The following is a 14356-nucleotide window of genomic DNA, read 5'->3' as shown; positions in this document are numbered from 1 at the left end:
TTTCTAAAAAAACAAACAAACAAACAAAAGTCTCCTGCAGGAGTGAGAGCTTTGAATGGGATTGTGCTCTAGATATTACTGAGGGAATGTGGAAGGAAACTGGAGTGGGCTGAGTCTGCAAAATTCAGGTGACCAGCTACTGGAGGGTGAGGCATTTGGTAAACATTCTTCACTAGGTTGAAAACGAATGCAGAAAAACGTCCCTTCTGGAGTGTACATGCCAACGTTTCCCTTTGTTGCAGCAGATCACTTCAATGGTATTTTGGGGCAAGTGAGAAATGCACGATGGGTGGTTTGCTTTTGTCAATTCCTGTGGGTAGTTAGTTGACACAGTGTCTGGTTACTTCACTACATGGTTGGAATCATGCTTGGGAAAGAAAGCTAGATGAGGTCCACACATATTTTGTCATTAAACAGCAAGCATAGGAAGGTTTCTAAGGCAACTGTAGGTACTTTCAACATAAGGGGCCAAATGGGGGTAGTTTCATTTAACAGGCTGAGATTGGACTGTACAGGTTGCCATAGTTGTTGCTATGAAAAGTAGCCAAAACAGCTATTTGTTGCTATGCTGGAGATGTGGGAAACTGACAAGAGATCAAAAGCCTTACAACACTCCACGCACTGTGTTTTCAGACTAGAAGTAGTCGGCAAGGAAAGGCTGACAGGTAAGGCTGGGAAGGGAGTAATCTGAGCCAGTAGTCATTAGCTCTTGTTGGAGCCCAGAAAACAGAAGCATCGACTCAGTCAGAATTCTGTGTCATGGTTCAGAAATAGAGGTCATTTGGCTTGAATAAATATTTAGCCTTGGGGATGGGAGCCATAGCCTCTAAACAGAAGATTTCCTTCTCCCCAGGTGGGAGGATAATTCATATTTGTTCCAGACTCAGGAACCCAGAAAGCCCTATCAGCACCACTTGTTCTTAGCAGGCACACATGCAATCTAAATGGTGGAATTATCATCATGGTGCCCATTTTCCAGATGAGACAACTGAGGTTAAGGGACTTGATCAAGTTCACACACCTATACACATGGATCGCCAAGCAAAAACCCAGAGCAACAGTCCTCAGTTTGTGTGTTTTTGCTCCACACCCACTGGGAGTGGTGGGTGGTGATCTGGCACCAATGCATACGCAGAAGCAAGCAATATTACGGCTTAAATTGAAGAAAGTAAGGAAAACCACTAGAACATTCAGCTATGACCTGAATCATATCCCTAATGATTATATAGTGGAGATGAAAAATAGATTCATGGGATTAGGTCTGGTTGCCTGAAGAACTATGGTTGGAGGTTTGTAACATTGTAGGGCGGTGGTCACCAAAACCATCCCCAAGAAAACCAAATATGAGAAGGAAAAGTGGTTGCCTGAGGAGGTCTTAAAAACAGCTGAGAAAATAAGAGAGGTGAAAGGCAAAGGAGAAAGGGCAAGATATACCCAATGGAATGCACACCTCCAGAGAAAAGCAAGGAGAGATAAGAAAGACTTCGTAAGTGAACAGTGCAAGAATTAGAGGAAAATAATAGGATTGCCAGCATGGCGTGGCATCTCCACGTTTATTTCAGGATGATCAGTGTCCCAGACCGCCCTTTAGTCCCACTTAGTTGGTTTTGTGAGAGGCATTGGCCCAGCCACAAGGCTCAGCAGCATCTGCAATGGTGTGACATGGCCTGCAGAGGGCGCCCTCCCCCCAGCAGCAGCCCAGGGGTTCCTGCAAGCTCCAGTTTGAGAACCAACCCTTAGTATTTTCCCCTCACCTTGATGGTGTAAGCTTGAGCTGGCAGTGGGTAGTTGATGCCTTTGATGGAGAAGATAATAGAGGGCAGGGTATTGATAGCAAAACATGAAACGTAGTGCTGTTAGAGAAGGAGAGAGAGATGTTGGCCTTGGAGATGCTTGTTGTATGTGGAGACTGGGAGTGACCCTGGGGCATGACCTTTCAGCTCGGAACCCTGTGGCATGGCACCGAGGAGTCTCAGGATGTTATTGACCAGTCTTCATGGGCCAATGATCAGTGACGTCCTGGTGTCCACAAGGGCCTCAAAGCCAGCATTACAGCAAAAATATATCTTCCCATGGAGATCCTGAGAGACAGTGGAACAAAGTGGGCACCACGGTCACTCTGAGTCTCCCCAGAGCTGCCCCCTTCCTGACTGCCTCCTAAACAGCCCTTTGTCTCTTGCCCTGACTCTCTTCATCTGCTCTCGACACGGCACCTCTCTTGACATCCTTGAATGCAGTTCTTGAATACACCAGGATCTTTTGTACCTTGACACAAGCTGGCCTTCCTTCCTAGAACACTCCCCTCCCCTTTGACTAGCAAAGTTCTTCTCATCTTGCAGATTCCAGCTTAATTGTATTGTTTTCAAGGAAGACTTTCCCCCGGAGTTTATCAGTCTCCTCTCTTGGTCACTCTCTGTAGACCCTTCCCCACGACTAGCATGTACCAAAGTCACAATTCACTAAGTGTGTGTGTCATTTCTGTGCATCTGCCTTCTTAGATGTGAGGGCAAGTTTTATTTTCATTGCCTCCCTAAAGTGCCTGGCACACAGTGGATGCCCAATATTTGTCTGTTCAATAAGTGAATGAAGACTGTGAAAATAATGAGAAACATCTAGAGAGCTGTATCTGGTGGGGAACAAATAATGGATCAAACACACAGTGAAGATGGAGATTTTCAGGGGCAGCAGATTCTCATAGTAAGGGGAGAGAGGGGCTCCTCTGGGAGAGGGTGTCTCCCAGCACTGTTCCTAAAACCAGCTCAGACCCTGAGACCCTGGCCAGGAAATATATGACTAGCCCACGGAAACTCCAAATGACAGGTCAGCATTTGTCTGAGCGTATCACACAGAATCCTATCAGTTATTGACTCTTGTCCTCAGGTCACTCCTGGATCCCACCTTCCTGATTCTCTCAGTTATAGCCCCTGTCCCACTCTGTGCCCAGGGACGTGGGGTGCCTTTTTTATTAGTTCCTTTCACGTCTTAAGACTGCAGCCAACCTCTCTCCACTGCTGGGTAGCTTCTCCATAAGGAGAACAGTTTTCCCCATTTTCTCAGACTTTCCCTGTTTTTAAACTGATATTTATCTGTACTGAGAACTTGCTTGGTCCCAGGTAGCCCTGGACAGTTGGTCATCTTGTAACTCTGTCCAGGATGGTGAAATCCTCCCTGATCCTGTTCACCACACTGCAGAGTCCTCTGACCGTGCTCCCCGCCTCACAGGGCAGCAGGTTTAGTGCTCTCCCAGCTGCACAGACCTCTCTGGACCCTGTGAGGACCGTGGTCAGAGCCCTGGTCAGGAGGCCTGGGGATTATGAATCCATGGGCTGTTTGTATATCTGTGTGCTTGCATGTTTGTTTGTATAAGTGTTTGTATGTGTCTCTGTGTCTTCTTCTGTGTCTCTGACTAGCTACGCATGTTTATATGTGTCTCTGTGTATGTGTATATGTGTCTGCTTGTGTGTTTCCATATGTCTGTGTGCCTGTTTGCATCATTGTGGATGGTGTATATATTTGTGTGACTATGTGTCTGAGAATCCATTTGTGAGTGTCTGCCTGTGTCCATGTACTGATGTGGAGCATCCCTTGGGCTGACCCTCAGAGGGAGAGACTTTCCAGTCCATGTGTACATGCCAGTTGCCTGCTTGGATCAATGGTACCCTGTTGAGCGCTCCCTGGTAGTAGGATTCATCCACTCCACCAAACATCACCACACTCCCCTCTGGCTTGCCTCTGTAGAGAGAAGACTGTGGGGGGTATCCTTGGAAGACTGTAACAACAGCACTGTCTGAGAGCTTTGCTTCTCCACCTATTAGGCCCTAATAAGGTCCTCATTGACAGATGCAGAAACCGAGGCTAGGAGCAATTGAGAACCAGACTGAGGTCGGTTCCTGGCTAATGAGTGGCACAGAGGAGGTTAGAAGCTGAGTCACCTGGCGGGGCTCCACCCACTATATCTTCTGAAGATGCCCTGGACCTCCTCTGACATGAGTGCTCAGACACTCTCAGAGGACAGGGTGCTGAAGCATTTTGGCTCTCCCCTTGTCCACTTTGTCATTTTTCATGAAAATCAAGGCCTGGGAGTGCTAAGGGTGTGGGATCAGGTCACCCAGAGTTGGCTCCAATGGCCTGTGACGTCCACTGTCTAAAGGGCCCCAAACTCAGAAGGGACCCCACCTCTGCTCTCATGTCTTGAAATGCTTAATATTTCTTGAACAAGGGGTCTCATATTTTGTTTTGTGTCCCACATTTTCGTTTCTCACTGGCTCCTGCAAATTGGGTAGCTGGTCCTGGGCTTGCAGTGAAATGCTTATGAGGAAGGAAGGGTATCCACCATCCTTCTCCTTCCATATCAAATCCATAAGCAAATCCTAATGCATTTTCCATCAACTTGTTTCCTGTTGACTTCCATTAGTTTTCCTCCTCACTCATCCCCCTAGACCAAGGTACTGATCTTCAGCCCAGGAGCAGGGTTATGTTCCAATCAAACATTATTTATAAAAGCCAGTGGTGAAGCCAGGTAGAGCCCTGGGACCATAGTTATCCTGGATTAGATTATCTCTCAGGATACTTCTTTATCAAGTTTTCTATAAATTTCCTACAACTGAAAGTAAATTACAGCTAATTTGGATAAACGAATTGTCCATCTCAGACTTACTTGCTCAGGCAGAAGGCAAAAACAGGCTCAGAAACAGCACCTTGATTCTTCGGGTTGTCAAAGATGGGGATGCATCCAGTGAGAGATATGTTGGGGTAGCTCAAGCCCAAGATGCCATCAAAAGGCTTTCCCTCAAACCCAGAATGATTCACGTTTAGAATAAAAGGCTGGTCAGTACTTACAAGTTCCCCAATCTGTGGGAGAGAAGAGTGATCCCACTTACAGATACGTGAAGTGGGGCTACGACTGGGCTGGGGTGCATTGGCATTAGATCCTCAGAGAATAATTGAGGCTGGTATGTGTCTTCAGTGGACCTCATGCGTTTAGACCAAACTGGGAGGGGAATTTGGGTTCCATTGGAGAGAGGCTGTGAATTTTAAAACATCTGCCCCTCTGAAAAAAACCACCCGAGTAAATCAAATTGGCCTCGTGGCTTCTGTACAGGTGGGGCAACCAAGAGTCAAGCCAGGACCCACTGGTGTCCCCTTGTGGACAAAATGTGCCGAGAGCAAGGTAGCCTTCTCTTTGGCATCACTGTGACCTAATGACAGGAATGGACTGCATTCTCTGTAAGGTACTGTGGATTCTGCATCTGTCCAGGAAGACAGAAGCCGAAAACACATTCTTGCTTGCAGGGATCTAAGAAATTACTGCCTGGGGATTCACTTTTGGGGATATGTGTGTCTTTGTGTGAGTGTGTATGAGAGAGAAAGAGAGAGGGGGGAACTACTCAAGTACTTTGGGGGAGGCAGGCCATAAGTTTTGTTGGACACTCAAAGGCCCCCTAGAGTGAGAACTCAATTATCAGCCCCCTATCTTCTCAGGCCTCCAGTTTCCCAGTTTGGATACCTGAAGCCCTTGACTGCACAGAGGGTCCCCAGATCAGTTTTATCCTGTCCCCAAACACCCCACAGCAAATTCAGTCCTGAAAAGCCAGCCGAGCTCTACTGTTTACCACATGTGTGTCCTCAGCAAGGCCCTTGCTGTCTGTACCTCAGGTTCCTCATATGTCTCATGAGCTAATCAGAGTAACTGCTGTGTGGGGTTGTTGCAGGACTAAACCACTTATCACCTGAAAGTGCCTGGAACAGTCTGAGAATATAAAAGTGGGTGCTTGTCCCCCTCTTCTCGCTCCCAGCCAAATGAACCTTGAACTGCTCATGGGTAGAGATGCTGCAAGTCCCCATCTCAAGCCACTCTCTGGGTTAGCTAATCTGTGTGCTCCTGTGTCAACATGGGCACTGCCTCCCCAGGGACAGGATCCTGTGTGTAAGATGTCCAATATCTATGGGAGTTAGGCTAGGAGGGTCCTGCCAGAAGGTCCTGCATCTGTTTTGCTAGAGGTGACCATTTCATTTGACCTGTATTTTCTAATATGCTTATCTCTCAGGACGGCATGAGCATTCTTGAAGACAAAATAAGCCCCTTTTCTAAGCTAAAAACAGTAAAAACAGTGTTAGATACTTATGGCCTTACATGGAATACGGGTTCAGTAACTTTTTACGGCTGTGGTTCTTGCATCTCTGGAAACTGAATTCCTCGGCCTGGGGATTCACAATTGCTTTGCCATTGGTTCTACCATTTGATCAGTGGTGGTTCACTCTTCATCTGTAACTGATTGACTCACTTATTTCAGAAGGAACAATCTCCCTCAAACTAATGACACATCTTTGACACAGAAATGGATATTTACCTGCCACCTGGGAATTGTCGGGCCCAGTCACAAAGACCAACAGTTGAGGATGAGAGTGTGTTCTCCTCTGGATGTGGTCCCTGTTTTCCAGTGTTTCTGCCTCCGGCAGGAACCCCAACCCCACATCCCACCTGGCACCTCCAGATGAACCCCGGTGCTAGGCTAGAGCACGAGGGAGTACTGTGGAGCACCATCCTCTGAAAATCCTCACATCCTCGATGTTTCTCAGGGGGTGTGTAGCTATATTTGAGCCAAGAGAAGAAGTCAGGTACAGTCTGTAAGCATGTTCCTTCAGGAAAATGTTCAGCATGTTTTTTTTCACTGTGGGTTTTTCTCATGATCTTCATTCTCGTTATAGGTATTCTTTACCGAGCATTTGACAAAGAAAACAAAGAAGAAGCTACAATTACCTGTCAGTGTTCAGGTAAAACTGTGGTTGTAATGGCCCTGTGTATTTTCTAATCATTTTTATGAGGCACATTATTATCAGAATTTTATTCATATACCATGGCAAAGACATAGGTTTGATTACAGGTTCTGTTCTGCAATCTGGGATAAGCCATATGACCATGTGGTTTCTCAGTCTCCCCCTCGGTAAAATGGTGGAATGTAACAATACAAACCCTCCAAATAGAATATCTTGGGGATAAGTGAAGTGACGGATATAAGGTACCTGATAAATAGGAAGTCTCAACAATGACAGCCATTAGCATCGCTGGTGCCATCACACTGTATCCTTCTCATAGAACCTCGAGGAAGGAGGTAGAAGGGGAACTTGTGCTATTTTACAATGGAACTATTTGAAATGCAAGGGGTACTGAGTTGGCTGTGGTCACACTGCTTTTCAGGTATAAAACTGAATATAACTCAGTGTATCTTTCTCCAAGTTGAAAGAGAAGAGGGAGCTGAAAGAAGAATCCAGGAGATAGGGAACAAGTAAGGGAAATTCAGGGGCTCGAGAAGGAAGGATGAGTTAAATGAAAAATTAAAAAAAAAAAAAAAAACAACAACAACACAGAGAGAAATACACTCACAGAGAATTCCAAAGAGACAGAGAGGTAAATGATAGTGATACAGAGATGCAGACATAGACATATACACATTGAAGTAGAGAGGGAACAAAGAGGACTTGTTGAAGAAAATGTAGAAAAGTGCTATTCCACAGGACCACACCTACATCTGCATAGACTGTACACTGAACAGTTGTAAGGAGTTGAATTTTCAATAGGTCATGACTGGACACCAAGAGATGTGCAACCATGCAAATCTACACCAAAACCCTTGGGATCCACAGTTCCTAAAGCAAGGTACTTATCAATAAGGGTTGAACTTTAAGACTGTCAGGGAAATATTCCATTCCCATCTAAACCTGATGGGTGGGAGAATAATCAGATGGAAAGAAAAATCCGACACAGGAAGATGATGCAGCTTACAGTCCCCATACTTACTTGACTATGCACTCTGAGAAAACCACCAGCCCGAGGAGCACAAGCCACTTCATGCTTCTTTCCTGGCTCCATGTACTTGGGGAAGTTCGGGTTCTTAACATGTAGTGGTGACCGGGAGCCCCTAGTTATATATGCTCTGACTTACCCAATTTTCCCCTTTACACTACTAATAGATCTGATAAAAACACAAAGCTTTTGATAAAATCCAGACCTTCATCAGTGTCCTCGGTAAGTGGACTTTGAAGCTTCTCAGAACACAAAAAATTGAACTGTAATGTCTTCCTTGAAGCTTGGTTGGAAAATCAAACTGATCTGCATGGACATCTAAGGAGACAGAGAACCTTGCCTACTTAGAGAAAAATCTGCTAAGAACTTCATGAAAATGGTAACGAGGGGCCATACTCGACATTCATGGTTTCATGTCATCTTCCTAGACACTTCATGAGATGTGCATTGCTGTCTTCATTGGAGAGGAGATTGCTAGGAGGATAAGTTGTCAAATGGCAAAGTGAAGACTTCAGGGACAGCCCAGGGACATGCAACTAGCCTTAGGTAGTGGGTCTAATGGCAGAGATCAGGGGCACCTGTGATGTCAGTCGGAATCAAAGATTTAAGGTAGAGCATTAGTTCTATTGCATGGGTTTCAGTATTGGAAAAATTGTCATATTCATCCACAAGATATTTTACATCATCCATCAAACGTACAAGGAAGAACTGTGTGCTGGCTTCTAGGTTAAAGGATTCAAAATCAAAGTTGATCAAAATAAAAGTAGTCTTTATCTTAAGAGAGCCAGCAGTCTAGTTCTCACAAACTCATGGCTCCAGGAGCCAAGAGAAATGATAATAGGATTAGGTGCTGATGCTGGACCCTGACCCCTGGGAGCAGCCTTTCCTCCACTTCAACCATGCTGATAAGCAGGCCACTTGCCCATGTTTTCACGAGAATCAGAAGGTTGGATATTTATGTACAATCTACTGATTATAATGTTAGCAACTAATTTGTTTTTTGTTTGTTTGTTTGTTTTCGAAAAAACAGTGGGAACGAAATATTCACAATGATGTGCTGGAATCAGCCTTCAGTCTCTGCAGGTTTTTATTTCCAGCCTAGTCTTGGGAGTGCAGTGGGGACAGTATTTAAGTTGGTCGGTTTAAAAAGAGATTGAATGCACACTGAACATGTTTGTTTCCTTTCTATTTATAAAGAAAGATCATACAAACCAACAAATTTAACTGCTAAAGATAAATGGATATATTTCTAATATAATTTCTTCCATAGGGTCTATACCATGAAAATTTTTGTCTGTGAAACAAACATACAAAATAATAATAATAATAATAATTTTGAAAGGTCTTCCCAATCAAAGAAGGCAAAAGAGCTATGGCAGCCAAAGTAAAGACAGTCGTGTTTAATGATTCATCCCGGACTGCCAGGGCCTATTCCTACATGAGATCTATCCAGGCCTCTCACTTGAATACAACAGGACCCTCTCCTGTTGCCAGGTGTATGTAGGTGGGGCACTGTGTCTTAATTCTCATTTTTGCATATTGTTTAATTCAGTTTTGGTGGTTAAAGTCCCAACAGGGGGAATACGATGTCACTGAAAAATGACACACATATATGCCCTTTGAACTATGGCCTTGGAGAAGACTTTTTTTTTTTTCATTTATTTTTATTAGTTGGAGGCTAATTACTTTACAAGATTGTAGTGGTTTTTGCCATACATTGACATGAATCAGCCATGGATTTACATGTGTTCCCCATCCTGATCCCCCCTCCCTCCTCCCTCTCCATCCTATCCCTCTGGGTCTTCCCAGTGCACCAGTCCTGAGCACTTGTCTCATGCATCCAACCTAGGCTGGTGATCTGTTTCACCCTTGATAGTATACTTGTTTCAATGCTATTCTCTCAGAATATCTCACCCTTGCCTTCTCCCACAGAGTCCAAATGTCTGTAGTATACATCTGTGTCTCTTTTGCTGTTTGCATATAGGATTATCGTTACCACCTTTTTATATTCCACATATATGTGTTAGTATACTGCATTGGTGTTTATCTTTCTGGCTTACTTCACTCTGTATAATGGGCTCCAGTTGCATCCATCTCATTAGAACTAATTCAAATGAATTATTTTTAACAGCTGAGTAATATTCCATAATGCATATGTACCATAGGTTCCTTATCCATTCATCTGCTGATGGGCATCTAGGTTACTTCCATGTCCTGGCAATTATCAACAATGCTGCGATGAACATTGGGGTACACGTGTCTCTTTCATTTCTGGTTTCCTCGGTGTGTATGACCAGGAGTGGGATTGCTGGGTCATATGGCAGTTCTATTTCCAGTTTTTTAAGGAATCTCCACAATGTTCTCCATAGAGGCTGTACTAGTTTGCATTCCCACCAGCAGTGTAAGAGGGTTCCCTTTTCTCCACACCCTCCCCAGCATTTATTGCTTGTAGACTTTTGGATAGGAGCCATCCTGACTGGCATGTAATGGTACCTCATTGTGGTTTTGATTTACCTTTCTCTGATAATAAGTGATGTTGAACATCTTTTCATGTGTTTGTTAGCCATCTTTATGTCTTCTTTGGAGAAATGTCTGTTTAGTTCTTTGACCCATTTTTTGAATGGGTCATTTATTTTTCTGGAATTGAGCTGCAGGAGTTGCTTGTATATCTTTGAGATTAATCCTTTGTCTATTGCTTCGTTTGCTATTATTTTCTCCCATTCTGAAGGATGTCTTTTCACCTTGCTTATAGTTTCCTTTGTTGTGCAAAAGCTTTTAAGTTTAATTAGGTCCCGTTTGTTTATTTTTGCTTTTATATCCAATATTCTGGGAGGTGGCTCATAGAGGATCCTGCTGTGATTTATGTCGGAGAGTGTTTTGCCTATGTTCTCCTCTAGGAGTTTTATAGTTTCTGGTCTGACATTTAGATCTTTAATCCATTTTGAGTTTATTTTTGTGTATGGTGTTAGAAAGTGTTCTAGTTTCATTCTTTTACATGTGGTTGACCAGTTTTCCCAGCACCACTTGTTAAAGAGGTTGTCTTTTTTCCATTGTATATCCTTGCCTCCTTTGTCAAAGATAAGTTGTCCATAGGTATGTGGATTTATCTCTGAGCTTTCTATTTTGTTCCATTGTTCTATATTTCTGTCTTTGTGCCAGTACCATACTGTCTTGATGTCTGTGGCTTTGTAGTAGAACCTGAAGTCAGGGAGTTTGATTCCTTCAGTTCCATTCTTCTTTCAAATTACTTTGATTATTCGAGGTTTTTTGTATTTTCATACAAACTGTATAATTATTTGTTCTAGTTCTGTGAAGACTTGATAGGGATTGCATTGAATCTATAGATTGCTTTGGGTAGTATAGTCATTTTGACAAAATTGATTCTTCCAATCCATGAACACGGTATATTTCTCCATCTGTTTGTGTCCTCTTTGATTTTTTTCATCAGTGTTTTATAGTTTTCTATATATAGGTTTAGTTTCTTTAGGTAGATATACTCCTAAGTATTTTATTCTTTTTGTTGCAATGATGAATGGTATTGTTTCCTTAATTTCTCTTTCTGTTTTCTCATTGCTAGTGTATAGCAATGTAAGGGATTTCTGTGTGTTAATTTTATATCTTGCAACTTACTATATTCATTGATTAGCTCTAATTTTCTGGTAGAGTCTTTAGGGTTTTCTATGTAGAGGATCATGTCATCTGCGAACAGTGAGAGTTTCACTTCTTCTTTTCCTATCTGGATTCCTTTTATTTCTTTTTCTGCTCTGATTACTGTGGTCAACACTTCCAAAACTATGTTGAATAGTAGTGGTGAGAGTGGGCCCCCTTCTCTTTTTCCTGACTTTAAGGGAAATGCTTTAAATTTTCCCCCATTGAGGATAATGTTTGCTGTGTGTTTGTCATATATAGCTTTTATTATGTTGAGGTATGTTCCTTCTATTCCTGCTTTCTGGAGAGTTTTAATCATAAATGAATGTTGAATTTTGTCAAAGGCGTTTTCTGTATCTATTGAGATAATCACATGGTTTTTATCATTCAGTTTGTTAATGTGGTGTATTGTTTGATTTGCAGATATTAAAGTATCCTTGCATTCCTGGGATAAAGCCCACTTGGTCATGATGTATAATCTTTTCAACATGTTGTTGGATTCTCTTTGCTAAAATTTTGCTAAGGATTGTTGCGTCTATGTTCATCAGTGATATTGGCCTGTAGTTTTCTTTTTTTTTTTATGACATCTTTGTCTGGTTTTGGTATTAGGGTGATGGTGGCCTCATAGAATGAGTTTGGAAGTTTGCCTTCTTCTGCACGTTTCTGGAAGATTTTGAGTAAGATAGATGTTAGCTCTTCTCTAAATTTTTGGTGGAATTCAACTGTGAAGTCATCTGGTTCTGGGCTTTTGTTTGCTGGAAGATTTCTAATTACAGTTAGGATTTCCGTGCTTGTGATGGGTCTGTTAAGATTGTCTATGTCTTCCTGGTTCCGTTTTGGAAAGTTATACTTCTCTAAGAATTTGTTCATTTCTTCCAAGTTGTTTGTTTTATTGGCATATAGCTGCTGGTAGTAATCTCTTATAATCCTTAGTATTTCAGTGTTGACCTTTGTGATCTCTCCATTTTCATTTCTAATTTTGTTGATTTGGTTCTTTTCCTTTTGTCTCTTGATGAGTCTGGCTAACGGTTTGTCAATTTTATTTATCTTTTCAAAAAACCAACTTTTTTATTTTTGCTATGGTCTCTTTTGTTTATTTTGCATTTATTTCTGCCCTAATTTTAAGATTTATTTCCTTCTACTAACCCTGGGGTTCTTCATTTCCTCCTTCTCTAGTTGCTTTAGGAGTAGAGTTAAGTTTTTATTTATTTTTTCCTTGTTTCTTGAGGTTAGCCTGTATTGCTATGAACCTTCCCCTTAGCACTGCTTTTACAGTGTCCTATAGGTTTTGGGTTGTTGTGTTTCCATTTTCATTCGTTTCTATGCATATTTAATTTCTTTTTTGATTTCTTCTATGACTTGTTGGTTATTCAGAAGCATGTTATTTAGCCTTGATATGTTGGAATTTTTAATAGTTGTTGTTTTTTTTCCTGTAATTGAGATCTAATGTTACTGCATTGTGGTCAGAAAAGATGACTGGAATGATTTCAGTTTTTTTGAATTTACCAAGGCTAGATTTATGGCCCAGGATGTGATCTATCCTGGAGAAAGTTCTGTGTGCTCTTGAGAAAAAGGTTAAATTGATTGTTTTGGGGTGACATGTCCTATAGATATCAATGAGATCTAGCTGGACCATTGTGTCATTTAAAGTTTGTGTTTCCTTGATAATTTTCTGTTTAGTTTATCTATTCATAGGTGTGAGTGTGGTATTAAAGTCTCCCACTATTATTGTATTATTTTTAATTTCCCCTTTCATTCTTGTTAGCATTTGCCTTACATATTATGGTGTTCCTATGTTGGGTGCGTATATTTTTATAATTGTTATAACTTCTTGGATTTATCCTTTGATCATTATGTAGCATCCCTTTTTGTCTCTTTTCACAGCCTTTATTTTAAAGTCAATCTTATCTGATATGAGTATTGTGACTCCTGCTTTCTTTTAGTCTCCATTTGTGTGAAATATTTTTTTTCCAGCCCTTCACTTTCAATCTGTATGTGTCCCTTGTTTTGAAGTGGGTCTCTTGTAGACAGCATATATAGGGGTCTTGCTTTTGGATCCATTCAGTCAGTTTTTGTCTTTTGGTTGGGGCATTCAACCCATTTACATTTAAGGTTAATTACTGATAAGAATGGTCCCATTGCCATTTGCTTTGTTGTTTTGGGTTTGCATTCATACAACCTTTCTGTGTTTCCTGTCTAGAGAAGATCCTTTAGCATTTGTTGAAGAGATGGTTTGGTGGTGCTGAATTCTCTCAACTTTTGCTTGCCTGTAAAGCTTTTGAATTATCCTTCATATCTGAATGAGATCCTTGCTGGGTACAGTAATATGGGTTGTAGGTTATTCTCTTTCATTACTTTAAGTATGTCCTGCCTTTCCTTTCTGGCCTGAAGAGTTTCTATTGAAAGATCAGCTGTTATCCTTATGGGAATCCCCTTTGTGTGTTATTTGTTGTTTCTCCCTTGCTGCTTTTCATATTTGTTCTTTGTGTTTGATATTTGTTAATTTGATTAATATGTGTCTTGGGGTGTTTCACCTTGGATTTATCCTGTTTGGGACTCTCTGAGTTTCTTGGACTTGGACTTCACTATTTCCTTCCTCATTTTAGGGAAGTTTTCAGCTATTATCTCCTCAAGTATCTTCTCACAGCCTTTCTTTTTGTCCTCCTCTTCTGGGACTCCTATGATTGAATGTTGGGGCATTTCACATTGCCCAGCAGTCCCTGAGTTTGTCCTCATTTTTTGCTGTTGTTGTTGTTTTATTCTTTTTTTTTTTTTCTTTTTTCCTCTCTGCTTCATTTATTTCCACCATTTTATCTTCTACCTCACTTATCCTATCTTCTGCCTCCGTTATTCTACTCTTGGTTCCCTCCAGAGTGTTTTTGATCTCATTTATTGCATTATTCA

The sequence above is a fragment of the Cervus elaphus genome, chromosome 2 (assembly GCF_910594005.1).
Source record: "Cervus elaphus chromosome 2, mCerEla1.1, whole genome shotgun sequence".
Taxonomy (NCBI): domain Eukaryota; kingdom Metazoa; phylum Chordata; class Mammalia; order Artiodactyla; family Cervidae; genus Cervus; species Cervus elaphus.
The sequence above is the reverse complement of the archived record's forward strand: the minus strand, read 5'-3'. Positions refer to the sequence as shown.